Source organism: Falco punctatus, assembly GCF_963210335.1.
Source record: "Falco punctatus genome assembly, chromosome: 15".
In the NCBI taxonomy this organism is placed as follows: Eukaryota; Metazoa; Chordata; class Aves; order Falconiformes; family Falconidae; genus Falco; species Falco punctatus.
In genome coordinates, this window is record NC_137595.1 from 17,872,226 (window position 1) to 17,888,729 (window position 16,504).

The 16,504-nt window shown below is 39.3% G+C and overlaps 1 protein-coding gene across 4 annotated transcripts in view; it reads right to left on the reverse strand.

Annotated features, from left to right (window-relative positions):
* Window positions 1-16,504, reverse strand: part of TENM1 (teneurin transmembrane protein 1) — a 571,145-nt gene that overhangs the window by 196,406 nt on the left and 358,235 nt on the right. The gene's annotated exons all lie outside the window — the stretch shown is intronic.

Below are 16,504 nucleotides of genomic sequence, written 5' to 3' on the forward strand. Positions count from 1 at the left end.
ACCTCCAGCTCTGCTGACTTTGCCCAACTGCTAAGTGATATCCGATGGTATCACTATCAGCAAGGGCGAGACCTTTCTCAGGCAGGCACTGGCTACGGCATTTTATGAACCTTGAAAGAAAAACAAAGCATAAAAATAAAGATACGAAGAACAGTTGTAGGGTTGAATTCTCAATAGAACCCTCAGTTAAGATGACCAAGACCTCTGTCTCCACTGAGAACAATGGGATATGTTTTACAGTCACATTATTGAAACAAGCGGACACAAACCAGATCACTTAATAGAACCTGCCCAGTTTAACTGGGGACAAGCTTACAGGATATTTAAATGTATCCTCAGAGAAAAGGAGGATTTTTTCCCCCAACTGACCTTTTAAAACACCTCTGCAGAATAGAGACCTTTTGATAGCTAATCTTGAGGATCTCTCATGGCAGTAAAAACTGAGAGGCAGTTCCCATCTTCCTGAGACTTGTTTACATTACGTGTCAGCTCTTCCACAGTCAGCCAGACCCAGCTGCACCGCTCTGTTCACTCAGAAAAAAATACATAGGTTTCTGTGAGTTAGATGATTTTCATGTGACAAACATCGTATAAACTATAGCTGGGACTCAGAACCTGTGTACCATTCACTCACGTATCAGACACAGAAAGCTACATAAATCACTTGTGAAGAGACAAGCCTTTATGCAAAATTATTTCACTTGCAAAAATAAAGGCCTGAATCTGGACCAAGACATCAGAGAAGCAGCGTTCAGCAAAACATACATATATATATATACACACACATACATATATAAGTGCCAGTGAGGGAATGATGGATAGCCAGCCGCACTGTATCTCAGTGATAGAGGGGAAACTGGCAGTAAGCAGTCAGCCTTCAGCAGCCATTTCCAAGCCTTCAGCCACAATGTGAATGTGGGGGAAGAGAAAAGGAGAGAGCATCAATGAAAGCAACTATTGAACATAAGACCAAAAATGAAAAAGTATGTTGATATATTCCTTTCTGTTCCAGTAATGAAAAAAAGCTTAGATGAAAATAAGTATGACAAACAAGTCTTGAGGTTACAAAGGCAAAGCCTAACTTACATAAAAAGTGTATTAGGGCTAGATCTCATCTCTCTACGCCTCTCAAAACCCAAACTAATAAGCTGAACTGAGAAATGGTAACACAGCAGTGTGAAGAATCTTCTTTTAGGCTAAGCTATAGTTAAAAAGAAACATCCTTGCAGGTAGTTTATTTGGAAGGAGCACGGTCAAGCCTGAAAGTACTGCATAAACTTCAGAGGCCGCATCTGAATCATAGTGTATTACCATGAACAGAACCGTTTGTATTGGCAAACTGCAGTCAAGACTAATGTTGCAAAATAGAGCTTTTAGCCTTTTATACTTTGAAAATCTATTGAGAGAGTCAAACCTTCCTGTGATGCAAGTGTTTAAAATTTCATTAGCTGTACTAGAATACAAATAGAGATTCATCAAAACAATTAAATACAAGTCAAAACTTGTTGAAAACAAAATCTAGCGAGCTTTCTAAATGTGATTTTATCAGTACATGTTGCTACAACTTTTTTTTTTTTTTTAAATCCCTGCCAACTTTTCATCATCCATCAGCAGGTCTTCAACATGAGATCAGCTATCACATGCCAATTAATAAACCTGCAAACAAGCTGGATGCTGTAAATTAATTTAATGTGAGAAAGAAAAGTTGGTGACTCTGCTTAAGCTGTTACACCGTTCCCTCACTTTAATATTGAACATGTAGCTGCCAGGCAATTTAAGTTAATGTAACTCAGGGAAGCCATAATTCTCCTCACTCTCCTATCTCTGGTTACTTCAGCTGGCCTGGCTCCACTGTGTAATTGCATAGTAAACTAGTTCAGGGTTCTGCACTGAGAAATAACTTTGCAAAAGAACCAACTATTTGTTGTGTAGGTCAGCTCTGATGCCTGACAGGAGACAGGGACACTGGGCTAGTGTCAAGGAGGAAGCAGGATCGTGGCAGTCAGCGTGGTCTGCGGTGTGAGTGTATGTTACAAGCGATGCAAGAACAGCTTCAGGGTAACGTAAGGAACAGCACCCTTCCCACCAGGAACCAACCCCACCGTGCCTCCAGTCAGACACCTGCAAACACAAACATATGACTTCTAATCATGCCCAGAGTACCCAAAAAGGAACTTAAAAAAATAAAATGGAAGAAAAAGCATACAAATCAGCTGATCAGCTGACAGAGACCTATGTATTTAGTTGTCAATTTCAGGCTGAGTTTACCAAAGAAAGAAAAAAAAAAAACAACTTCACTGAGCCGTGGACTGTCTGTGGAATAAAGACTGACAGAATCAGAACCATAAAGAACTACTGAGGGAAGCTGTACGTTCTTTTTCTTTTCCTCCTGACTCTTCTCTGCTATCTCATTCCCTATGCAAACATGTTAAGGAAACGGGAGGCCCCATCCTGTAAGTGTTTCCTGCCAGCAGAACACTCACTGAAGTCAATCGCAGCTTTGTGTGTGAGCTGGTAAGACAGGGACCCTTGTGTAGAAATGGTTTCCTAAAAAAAATAGTTCAAAATAAGAAGATTTCTTTTTTTTATTTAATCATCTCAGTATGTATTCTTGTCATTCTGGGCAAACAGCCAGGAAGGTAAAAAAAAAAATAATCTCATGCAATAGTAATAGAACACACACAACTGATAATGTTAGAATTCAGCCACTTTTTTCTACCTTCCCCAAACACAAAATAAGACATTTTATTTTAAGTTTGAAATAGGCTCCTTTTTCTGTCAAACACAGGGAAAGCACTTAAGCCATATCTCTTAAAGAAAGAATAAACTTTGCAGACATCATTCCCATTAATATGCTGTCTTTAAACTTCAATTTTGTGACTTCTTTGAGGAGTCTGCAGGGCTTTAGAACAGGATCAGGGGCAGCCCTGCTGCCCCAGCCCTACCTCCAGCTGGGCAGCTCCGCAAGTGGCTCTTGGGCATGTGTAGGGTTAACGCCTTCCGCACTCTGCTCGGGCCTGGCACAGACAGCCGGGGCACCCATTAGTGCCAACTGCAGTTTTCTGATAGGAAACCCAGATGGCTAATTATGAGCACTTAAATGCCAAGATTCCTTATTAACCATTTAATTTTAGAATTGTGTAACAGCAAAATCGAGGTGATGTACTTTCTAATGCAGCAAGATATTCTCATGTCCTGACCTTTCATTCATTTGGAAAGATGTTCTATGAGAACCAAGTTAATAATGTATTTCTCTCTTTATGGCAGCATTTCTAAGTAATCTTGTGAATATCCAGACAGGTGTCAGCTCAGGGAAACTGCTGCATAAGTTATTTGGCAGGACTGCATCCACCAGTCTGTGAACACTGGATGGAAAAAACCCCCAAACATTTCCTACATGTTTCATCAATGGAAAAAGAGTGAATCACTTCAAGAACTTATCTGGGATTCAAAGTGCAGGGCATGAGAGTATGTTGTTTCCTACAACATTTTCAGCATCATTGTTATTCTGCTTTTAAGGCTGGCTTCCATGAGCTCCATGCTTTTCACACTAGTTTCTCATAGCAACCTCTCTCCACAATTACAGAGATTGCACATACACTTTTTACAATATCTTATTTTCTATTTTTCTCTTATTATTTTTTTTTAAGCTTCTCTCTATTCCCCCCCCTCCCTTTCTGCTTTCCACCACAGTGTTTTTCTGGGTACTTCTCATCTCTCTCACCTTTAATGTGAACCTCTTTCACTGTACACTGTCTCTGCTCCCTCTGTCATATTCTCATGACGCATCTCCACTGTCCTTTGTGCTGCACGTGGCCACGACACCATGCTAGCAAAAAGTGTATTTCTGATGTGGAGCATGCAAGGACACACAACTGTGGTGCTCGCGGGTTAACCACAGCCACCCAAGGCTGAGTTAAGGCCAGTCTGACCCTTCTGTGCCAATGGTTTCAAGCCATTATATAGAGAAACTGAGCAATCTGTGGATTATTTAAAAGATTTCAGTGGGACTCTGCAAAAATTGGCACCACTCTCCTTAATTCTTATTTTAATGCTAGTAGTAAAACAGTGAAGATGTGTAGTCTCCAAGTAAGGAACCATCAAGAAAATAATAATGAAAATAGATTTATTAAAAGTAATTTCAAGCATGAACTAATATTCTGAGTCAGTTCCTAGCTATTCGCATACATTTAAAAGCATACTCCTGGAATAAAACACCACGATTTCTCAGCTCCTTTGCCAAAACAGAAATCAAGGTGCTATCACAAATTTTTTAAAATGGCTTTTATATAATAAAGACATTTAAGCTACAGCTTATCTAAAGCGTAGTTTGGGCATGATGAACACAGAAGTGGTAGGAAGACAAAGCTGTTCATAAAATGTGAATTCAATTTATCTTTCTTTTATCTTTACAGGATTTCATTTCAAAATGGGAATCTCTCAGGACAGAAATTATGTGTGTTCGCTGACCACAATTTTTGAAAGAACAATTTAGTAATGGGAAAACATTTTCTAAAGCCAGCTTCTCCATGAGGGCAGGTGCTTTTCCTGCTTACAAATACAGAGTAGCAGTATTTAAAGTTATTATCCAAGCAAAGAAAAAAAGAATTTTCTACTCCTTAATTACCATAAGGCAAACATACAGACATTCACATATGCGAGTAAAACAGTTTTTCTCCTAATAAATTAGGCTTTTCAATGATTAATTTTTACTACTTTAAAAGACTTTAATCTGGTTTATAACCAAAATACATGGTGCTCAGTGACGATCATCAGATTTTTTCAAGTCCAGTATCTTCTTACCTACTAACCTGGAAGCCCATCTGCACTCCAAGCAGTGATCAGTCTCCCCTGCAGGTGTTACAAAAGCAAGTATTTCTGACTCTAGTGGGTCAACAGATTACAAAACTGCCTTTATGCCAGGACTAGTATACTGTGTTTCTTGTACTTAAATGGCATGAGAAAAATCCCCAGAGGAAGACTGCAGAAATTTTGCTTCTATTCCTGGATTCCCTCCCTGGTTCATTTTACTGGCACAGATTCCTAAAACTAATAGTAAGTAGATAGTCTTGCTGGCAGCCTCATCCACCCTTCCCTGGCATTATTAATATATCGTCCGTGACCTCTAGGAAGACCTCTGAGTTCCACAAGAACTGTATATTGAATACTTCTTACAATACATCTCTTATAAAATATTTCAGCAGCCTGGAAAACAGAAGAAAAAGTATAAACTGAAAAGATTTAAGGGCCATCATAAAACTGGTAACTCAGAAAGCTGTGAAGCAGGTTGGATAGAAGGAAAGCATTGCAGCTGAAAAGTTTGAGTTTCACATTCTAGAAGAACAGAAAGATGTCAGAGCCCACTTTGGTATATGTTCAGAAACTACATTCCTCTTGAGGAAAAGTGTCAGGAAACAAAGTTTAAAACCACAGACAAATAAAACACAGGTGTGAAATAGGAGAGCCTTTCTTATCTTAAAGTGTGCAGGAGGGGAAGGAAGCAGCTTTAGGGTCAATGAAAAGCCCATGACAGTAAAACAAAGAAGAGCTACTTCTTTCCCCAAAGCATGGAGGAGAGGAAAAAAAAAAACAACCCACAAACAGGAGAACAAATTCCTCCATAGTGTTGCTTTTCAAAGGAGGAAATGTGGTGATGGGTCCCTTACTATACCACTGGGAACATGGCTGTGTGCCAAGTAACTGTGGAACAGTTGAGGAGAACCCTAGCTAGGCCTTTTAGAAGTATGCTAAAATCTGCATGAACAAAATTATTTGTTCATTACAGTATCAGTTCGCAGCTATTAGTAACCGCACAACACAGAATGTGGGATTTTCACTTTCTAAGAGCATAAACCAACCAATAAAACTGAAGATCAAAGATGTTTTCTCCATTTGTCTGGTCACTAAGTGGTAGCACATGCTTAATTTCATAAATAATTCAAGATAAAAGGAAGTATTAACTTTAAAGAAATTATTAGCAAAAATAGTGCTTTCTATAGGAAGCACAGCCAGCAATATAAAAAGATGCTCTTACTCTTGGGAATAATTACATTTACATTCATTAAATGCATCTTTTCCAAGGACATCAATGTAGATAAAAATGGGTTAGTGCAGAGCATTTCTGGCGACGTAAGTATGATGCTGCATGGAAAACTGTATTTGGTTGAATCACAATTTCAGAATGGAACCAGGGTGAGACAGGCTGCAACAGAACTACACCCAAGTCCAGATGTCTTAGCAATAGAAATCAGAAGTCAGACTGTTGTATTCTTTTATATGGTATCACTCTTTGCAGTGCTCCTAAATGATGATGATTCTACCAGGAATGGACTTTATTTTATTTTATTTTTTTCCCCAAATGTTAAGACAGGTTCTTCAGAATACTGTATTTCTGAAACGATCATACACATACCAGGACAAATGAGGGCAATCCAAAAGAACAATTCATACTCCCTGGTTAGATTATGTGTGTCATCCACACCCATTAATAAAATAGAACTCTACAGTAAAGTTTGGATAATGTCAGATTCAGAAACAAGGAGAATACTGGACAGGATTTGTCGTAACTCTCTAGCAGAGCAGGTGAATTATTTGGTATACAATTAAAGTGACTGATGAATGTGTTTAAGCTAGTGGAATATTGCAAGTATCAGACACTAATGTAATACATTGTAATATGGCTGTTCATTGGCTATTTGTAACATTGAAATTATAGCACATGAGAATCACTACTCAGCTGAAAACACAAAACCAACCATCACATCACCTGTAAATTAAAACCCCAGCCGGCTTCACATCACGGCTTTTACCATGTTGAGATCTGTATATGTGCCTACATACTTTTTTTAACACTGTCAATCAATTATTACATATTGCATGCAGAAATTACATTAACCTATGTCTGGATTTACGAAGCAAGCCTAAAGCAGCCTCTGAATGCAGTACTCTCCAACTGCTATGTCAAGGACTTAACCTCCAGAATTAACACACCCTGCAGACATATCCCTTCAAATCTAAACCAGACTAGCAGGACAAAATGCCAACCAGCAAAACTTGCACCACTCCCAGAGGGAAAATCTACCTGTAAATCCTAGGAAGAACAACAGCTGTCCAGCTGCTCTTGGAGACACTCATCCTGGAGCTGAGCATCTGGGGTTCGTAAACACGGAGTTATAGCTCCTTTGCTGAAGCAAGCAGAATGGGAAAAGAAAGCAAAGCTTGCTAGCTTTGCAGAGAAATGCCAAGGTAGTATGGTAATTGTGTGCATATGGCGATGTAGGAATGACAACGCTATTTTAAGAAGGCCTAAAAAACTTACAAAAGCAGCAGATCATAAAGAAGTTTAAATTTTATAATGGGTAACTCCATGTATGCACCGAAATACAAATTAATATCCTTTAAAAATGTATGAAGTTTACATCTGTTAACATACAGTTTTAAATTTGATATACACTGAAGATTTATATCTGCCTTTCTACAACAGAGACAAAACCCCCCAACCCTTATGGAAAATGCTCCAGGGTCTTCCCCCATAAATTTAATCACACTTCATTTAGCACATTAACTGACTATATTTGAACAAATGTTTTTAGCAGTGCAAGCTACAAAAGCTTTGTATAACTCTATTACCAGGTAGAGCTAGCTAACAGTCTTTTGACTACATGACGAGATATGCCTAAATTCAGAAACTGAAATCTGCATGCATGTGTATAGGTGTCTACAACTTACAGAACTTAAATCCCTAATTTTGATCAAATCAGAAATATCATTCCAATCAGGAATTATGCTGGAAATTTTTTGGGAAAAGGATTGCAGAATAAATCAGTTCCTGGGGGAGGAGAGTAAGGGGCATATCACAAATCTAATGTTACAGAACTTCAAAAACTGGATTATTTTTGAAATCATTATTTTCAAGGAAGAGTTGTAGGAAGCTGGTATATCACTTAGGCTATTAATCTAATCTTCTTAAAACATTCCTTACTGCAATATGACATTTGGGTTTTTTTTTCTGAAATTTTAAGTATTTGGAAGGAACCTCTCATACCATGTCCGTACCTCAGGGCGTTCAGGGAAGCGGGGAAGGTTATTCAGATTTACCCAGACATCTCTGAGGATAATGTTAGAGACAGTGTGTTTTACATATGTTGCTGGAGACTCTTCCTCTAAAATGCTCCAGGGCCCCTAGTGTAGCTGGAATAAGAGACCTGTAAATTGTCATAGCATTAGCCTTTGTATCAGTCTTGCATCCAAACCGCATGCACACAAGTCCTCAGAGGCCTCTGGGTGACCAGAAAGTGCTGACACAGTGTAGAGAGGCTGAGAAGACTTCAGCCCAGGGCTACAGTGCTCAGGTCACTGCTCTCGCTGCTACAGGTACTCATCCAGCAAGGACCGTGCTAGAGAATGAGTCTGTGAGCCAGAGGTTTCTTCCTTCTATGCTACTAACACCCTCTGCTTAATGGCACTTTAGCATGATGGAGAAGACAGACAGGCGATTTAAACTACTATGAAGGAGAGAGGATCAAATGCAAGTATCTGGACAGAAACTAGGTGAAGGAACTAGTTAAAAACAAGAAGTGAATGTTCTCGCATTAAAACACAAATGCAAAAGAGAAGTGTGGAGCACAGAAGAAGATTTGAGCAGGAACAGTGAGATCAGATCTCTTGATGATTGCTGTGGTATGATGACTAGAATTTGAATGGAAAGCCCAGAAAGAGAAATTAAGTAGAAGAAAAGCTCTGGGGCAAAGCTCAGCTTTCAAAAGAAAGCGACTGGGACCAGATCAGGGAAAGAAGACAACTTCAAGGAAAAGGAAAAAAAGGAAAACCCCAAAGCTGTCAGCTAATATTTGTGAAACCCAACAGCAATACATGATTTCTTTTCCTTTCAGTGTTGGTTTCAAACAGAAGATGATAGCTTGCTACAGCTATCAAAAGTTCTTCAGCTCAAGTAATGTAAATCTTTATACCAAACCTAGATGTTAGAAACTGCTCAAAACGAAGTGAGGTCACACAATAATTTCATTTATTTTCATAGAGTCATAGAATCCTTTCGGTTGGAAAAGGCCTTGGAGATCATCAAGTCCAACCGTTAACCCAACACTGCCAAGGCCACCACTAAACCATGTCCCTAAGCACCAACTATGGGTCTTTTGAACACTTCCAGGGACGGTGACTCCACAGCCTCCGTGGCAGCCTGTTCCAGGGCTTCACCACCCTTTTGGTGAAGACGTTCTGCCTAATTATCCAATCTAAACCTCCCCTGGTGCCACTTGAGGCCGTTTCCTCTTGTCCTGTCACTTGTTACCTGGGAGAAGGGACCGACCCCCCCTGCCTACACCCCCCTGTCAGGGAGCTGTGGGGAGCCATCAGGTGCCCCCCGAGCCTCCTTTTCTCCAGGCTGAGCCCCCCAGCCCCCCCGTGAGCCTTGTGCCCCAGCCCCTGCCCCAGCCCCTGCCCGGCTCTGGACACGCTCCAGCCCCTCAGGGTCTGCCTGGGGCTGAGGGGCCCAAACCTGCCCCCAGGGCTCGAGGGGCGGCCGCAGCAGGGCCCAGCACAGGGGGACGGGCACTGCCCTGGCCCTGCTGGCCACACTGTTCCTGACACCAGCCAGGCTGCTGCTGGCCCCCGTGGCCACCCGGGCACAGGGCTGGCTCCTGCCCAGCCGGCCCAGCCAGCCCCCCCAGCCCCTTTCCCGCCGGGCACCTTCCCAGCCCCCTGCCCCAGCCTGCAGCGCTGCCTGGGGCTGTTGTGCCCCACGGGCAGGGCCCGGCACGGAGCCGGGTTGAACCTCACACAACCGGCCTGGGCCCCTCGCCCGGCCTGCCCAGATCCCTCTCTTAATCCTTTGAACCTTCCAGGCTTTTTTTTAAAAAATGTTTTTTGTAAGCCTACAGAGCTTTAACTTAAATCACTAAGAGCTATTCTTAGTATTATTCTGCATTAATATTTGAAATATTCTGGGAAAAAATCAGTTGTTGAGCAGTTCAAATTAGATGCCCAAGTTAAACAGGTATTTTTCATTTAATTTATACATATGTGAATTCACCATCCATAAAATGGAGGCAATACCCCACATCGTTTCCCAGGGTTATTGCAAAGAGAAATACATTAGCGTATGTGAAGTACTGGAATGCTGTAGTGATGAGCACCACAGAATTGCCAATAGGAAATTAATATTGCTGTAAGAACAAGGTTTCAATAGTGGTAATAAATAAAGCTTAAGGCTATACACTGAACAATTAAAATAAAGTATTGAATAGCGTGTCATCATGCTGGCACATTTTATTCTGTGCACTCAATATGAGAGGTGTCCTGAGGGAGAGAGCACAAGCAGAGAAAGGAAGGAGTGACTCTAACATAATGCATATGCATACACACCTTTAATTCTGACACTAGAAATTTTTTGACAGCTAGATTTGATATTCTTAGAATAATGATCATTATAACAAAGAGCATAAATACAGAAAAGCAGCATTGTTCACATGAAAAGGTAAACAACACCGAAAACGTACCTGTAGGCAGACAAGAATATTCAGTACTGCTGTAAAGATGCAAGTTTAACAAAGGTGGTGACAAATTGTAAAATCCTTTTTGCTCAAAGCTTTTAGTTCACCACCAAACATTTATTATAACTGATGAATACAGGAACATGAGTTTCCTCTGTTTCAGACCTTTTTCCCTTTACACTTGACTGTACACAACTACAGAAGATCATTATTCCAACTTCTTTGGGAACATATTTCCTTTAAATTCATGGTGTAACAACTGACACAATAAGACACACATACTTATACAGTCTTTATTTCATTAATCTGTCCACTTCTTTGTGATCTTTGCCTATATAAAAAATAAAGGTAGAGATTTCAGTATTTGCTTTTAAACATGATGAAGCAAATTCTGCTCCCGTATAAATGGGGTTATACAGCAGGGCTGAAACCTCTCCATTCATAAAATATATGGATTAGTTAGTATGCAAGTGATAGCAATAATTAAATTAATTTAGTCACGTTTACTTACACATAATGAGTGCCTTCGCAATGAGGTATTATTAGCACATATAAAATAATTCATAATGAGGTAGCAGAACTAAGCATGATGATGCCAGTAAGTGCTCAGATTTCAGAAGTAAGTTTAGAGACACATTAAGATCATCTCTGCTCCTATTTTGGCAACTTGCTCAATGTATGTCAAATCATGCAGCCCTTCCTCAGGTAAAAATCCCAGTTCATACAAATGTTTTCACCCATGGAAACAGTCAGAAGACAAATAAAAGTACCGCTACCTGTATAAACAAAGCTAATATTGACTGGGCTTTGCCATCAGCGCTGAGCTGGACTGTGCTGCTCAGATGCTTCGTACTTGCCAACTTATAGAATATGCTGCCGTTGGAGCTCTGTGCAGTCACATTTGCTTACTGCAATTTTAAAACAAAACCAGACTGACATATAACTTGAATTCTGGACCTCATTAAAAAAATTCTAGGCCAAGGGTCATTGTTTCATACGCCTTAATGTTGATAGGGCAGTCAAGAAGTGTAACACTCTACTGTGAGATAATAAAATGCCTTTAGTACATTCCTCTGCCGCACTAGATGCAGCAGTCACAAAAGAACAGTAACACACAAGTGCAAGAGATAATAAAAAAAGAAAGTAGCCTGTTACACACTCCAAATGCTTTTGTAAACTTATTTAAAAGCACCCATCTATTGCAGTAAAGTTAATATACTGTTTTATATTCACATTTAAGTCCAATTTCTATGGCTATCGATGAACAATGACAGCACCTGATTTACAACATTTGTTTCAAGGCAATTTAATTTTCTCTACTGGCATCAAACTAGTCACGTACCAGTTCATGGATAAGAAAATCACTGTTAGTTCTCTTCTAAAGAAATAGTCCGTAAGGCTTAGACAAACAGAACTCTCTCTTCAAATGAATTTTAAGTTAAGGATAAGCAAAGGATTGACTGCTAAAAGAGAGAGTCATCAATCCCGTGCAGTAACTAAAAGACACATCCTGTAGACAGTCTTTGCAGATATCCAGCTTAGAGGGGAAAGGAGATACTGTGGTAACAATGCTTTGTTAAGTAGACAACAGCCAAGATTATGTGCTTCATACTTGTCATATAACCTGAAATGAAGATAGATGAAGACTTGCCTCATGCAAAGCAAGTATTGAGCAGTATGCAATGGAGAACTACAGATGAGTTAATCAGACTGTATTCAGATCATTACATAGAACAAGCTCTAATTAGTAGCCACTCCCACTACGTCTTCCCTGTTAAAAAAGGTGTTCTTGCCACAAGGTAACTAACTTGAGATAAAAGTCTAGCAAGAGCACGGCAGCCCAAGTTTCTGAGGCAGTAGGTCAAATTACAGAACAGTAGTCAACAAGTTCCCAATTTATAATAAAACTACAAAATTAGTGACTTGGATTCTAGCTTTAAGCTAATTAAGTTAAACATGAAAGGACTGAATGTTTTTCTTCACATGAGGTCAATGCTAAAATTCTGAAGCGAAGACAGAAATGATAATGGATTTTCATTATCTGTATCAAGCATTTGACAAGACATACAGAGATGCCTAAGAGATTTACAAAAGCCCAAATTCAAAATTTTCCAAAGCTAGTGTTTGGCAAAGCCTGTTTCTGGCAGATGAGATGAAATGTAATCACAGGTGAGGCACACTGCACTAAGAGAGACTTTGGGGATCAGCCACTCCAAATGCAAAGTGGATTAATTAGCAGTGTCCACCCTTAATCTAGAGTTCTGGGAACTGAAAATTAAATCTGCCTGGACCCATCAGAAGACAACAAACTTCAACTGAGGCAGACAAGCCAACATGCTGGAATAGATGGAAAATTTTTACAAGAAATAGACCCTGCCATGCTCGGACTCTTAAGTGCAAACTATACAGGAGAAAAGGAAGCCGCGATTAACACCTCATCAGGGGAGGGCAGTGTTGCAGTAGGATAATGAAGGGAAAGTTTTGATTTAATCTTGGCACAGTTTGATTAGATGTGTATTTCTTTAATTTCTTTGCTTAAACATTTAATAAAAATTTGTCTATTTGGATTACCATAGCTAAATACCTTGACCTGCATTCTACCTGAACTCCCCTTTATTTAATGACTGATTACTGCACAAGTACTTCTCTGACATGCTGGCATTATTATTTTACAAATGGATTCTAACAGCTCATTCCCAGATGTACAGTCTTCAGATTCAATAAACTTTCTGTATAAACCACAGATTGAATGGCCTTTGTCCTTATTAGCTTATAGAAAATTAATTTCTAAGTGTTAATTTTTGGGCTTGGGCCACTTGCCAAATGTTTAGGGCAGCTGCTAGAACTACAGACAATACCACACAAGTCAGAGATGGAAAGATCTATTAGGTTATTTCCTTCGACTACAAACTGATGAAGAATGGCAATCAATGAATCACATGCCTGTCACATCCTCTATAGTATATACTCAATCGTGTTGGCTGGTTTTAAACAACCATAGCCACAAAACCTCTACCACTTCATTTATTGCTTCATACTACTCTAAAACAGACATGTTTGAAAAATTTACTAATCTGTGGAACCTACTACCTTTACAGATTATGGAGCAAAGAACGAGCTAACACACCCATCCAGTCTGATCACCTTCACAATCAGAACCACAGTTTCAGCCAGTGACCCTCACATTAACCCTCATAATGCAAGGCTCAGCTCAAGCATGTTTTGAATAACATTCAGACCCTAAGGGCTTCAAGTACTAAGGACTTACCGTCCCTTGGCAAATTATTCCCACGTTGAATGACTACACAGTTTTAAATCTTTGATTTTTATATTCAAATTTCTCAGACTGCCCATTACAGCTATGGAACCAGCATTGCTGGGTCTACGTCTGCTAGCAGACATATTCCACTGTATATTCTGCACTGTATTCTTAGTGAAACACCTTCAAAGTTCTTCTCTCCCTGTCCCCCATACTTGTTTCAGTTACCTGAGTGACAACTCAGACATTCTCTACCCATTCAGACCTTTTTTTTTTTTTAAAAAAAAAAAATCTTTCCTTGAATAACAAGTCCCAAGGACATAACCGCATTTTGCACTCGACTGACAGTCTCTTCATTTTTATACATCCCTGGTGCTGAAATGCCCAGAACTGACGTGTCAGAGAAGTCTCAGCGACATGGGCTATATTTCATAGATCCTTGACAAGATGCATGTACACAGGCAGCCCAAAGTAGCATTTGACTTGTTGGCTCCATTTATTTCATTTACTGGCCCTTAAGGTCCCTTTCAGCATTACTGCTTTCCAAAGTAGTTCCTATTAAATATTTTATATTTTGTTACTATGCCTTGCACTGAATCTCATTCGGTTTCCTCTGTATCCTTGTGGATCTTTGAAGTGTTCTATATCGACTTCTGTGTCAGCAATGGTGTTTTTAATGTCTGCAGCTTAAATATCAGATAAGAAGCACATTTCTGACATCCTTCAGTACAATTTCTCATAAAGACCTTCAAGTCCCTAACATGGATACCGTGGGCATGCTACACTCTCCGCACCACATTTCAGATATTTGAGGTAACCAGCTACATTTTAATATTGCAATAAATATCTATATTATCTATCATTTAAAAATATATTATGATTAACTATACTTGGTAATCAAAGTTTCTAAACACAAGCAACAGTAATAAAGGGAGCAAGTACCACTTTTAATGATCTGCTCCACTTCCCTATTTCAACTGTTGTAACTTCTACGCCTCAAAATACTACGTGGGAAACAAAGGCTTCAAAAAATTAAAAATATAAAAACCAATTATCCTTGACATAATAAAAGGTTTCTTAAGCAGAAACTAAACACTCGTGCAAATTCTGACCCGATACCATCTTAATAACAGATAAGCACAATAACGAAGTTCTTCACAGTTAATAAGAAAATTCTGTATTGAAGAGCTTTATGCATATTATATGACGCTCAGAATGAACCTGTGAAAGATAACAGAGATAAAATAATCAGTATATGTATTATATGTATACCATTTGGGCTCTTGAGAAGACTGGCTCATCTTTTAAGCATATCTGTGTAATGTGAAGGAAAATAAGCCTTGATTTTGATGAGAATCTATTAGCATTCTTGTCATACAAATAATAAAAATCCCTGCCCGGAAGCACTGTTTATGAGATTAGATAACTGCCATGCGATAAGGTCAACACTTAACTAAAACCTGTGCTTGTGACCTGTCCCTTTGATAGTGTCTTATTCTGGTCAGGCTTATTTTTTGCATTTTTTCCCTACTATTCCATTAACTGATACACTTCATTGCATATACTGAACTGAAGGTAAAGGTTTCAAAGTAATACTATACAACCTACAAAGAAAAGGCAATCCAGCATTATGAGCACAACCAGAGTATTTCCAAATGTTTTAAGTTCCACCCAGCAGAATGGGAGTAACTATGGCTTTCTCATCACCACAATTTGTCACATTTCAACCTCTGGAACAGCAGATCAACAGAACTGGGCTTGCGCTTTTTTTTTTTTTTTTTTTTTTTTCCTTCCCTCTTCGAGGATGACTGCAAATCTCAGTCACAGTTATCGACCTATCATACAACTGAGGTGACCCAGAAGCAGGTCTCTAACTAATCCCCTGGGTGCCCTCATATTAGTAGAAACAAGCTACATTCAAGAGAAAAGTCAAGAAGTTAATTCAAAGATGTGGAGTTCTGAAATGCCACTGAATTTGGTAGGCATTTAAAATCAGTCAGATTAGATTAGTAGAAGGTTGTTCCTTGTTCTGCTGTTCTTAAGGAAATAAAATGACCGATCAGGAAAACAAATACATATAAAATACTCGTCATCTGTTTCCAGACCACTATCTTTAAAACAAACACAGAGAAAATATTTTTAGAAGTAATTAAATCAGCCACAGTGAGCCTGTAAGAAAGAACTACTTGTAGTGGAGAATTCCTAGGCAACTGTCTCTACTTGTTTTCTTCCTGTTTTGGCGGCTCAATGGACACATCCAAAAAAAGGGTCGAAACCTGAAATTACCAACACAAGCTGCTTGCCGTAAGCCAGTTGAAGTACTCCTCCAAATACAATTGTTATTCATATGAACAGGAGTAAACTCTTGACTACCCAGTCAGCTGCTTTTTGGGATGTTTGCTTTTGTTGTATTTGCACATGGATCAATATATGAAAACAAGAGGAGGAATTGTGAAACACTTTACAGATTAATTAAAATTTTCATGTATCAGCTGGGCAAGTCAAGCTAAAAATGAACAGCAAATTTATCAGCTGAGATAAATTCCACACTTTTTACCTGCTTACCTTTTTAATTTGAGTAGCAATTGATTTCAGTGCAACTGCTCATTTATGAGGTATATAAATGCTGCCAGGATTCAAACTGTTTTAAGCTGCTACAAAAACCAGCTGTATTGAGACAGCGCAGGTGTGCATTGCCACCTACCAGAATAAGCAATGCAGCCAGTCTCAAAGTTGC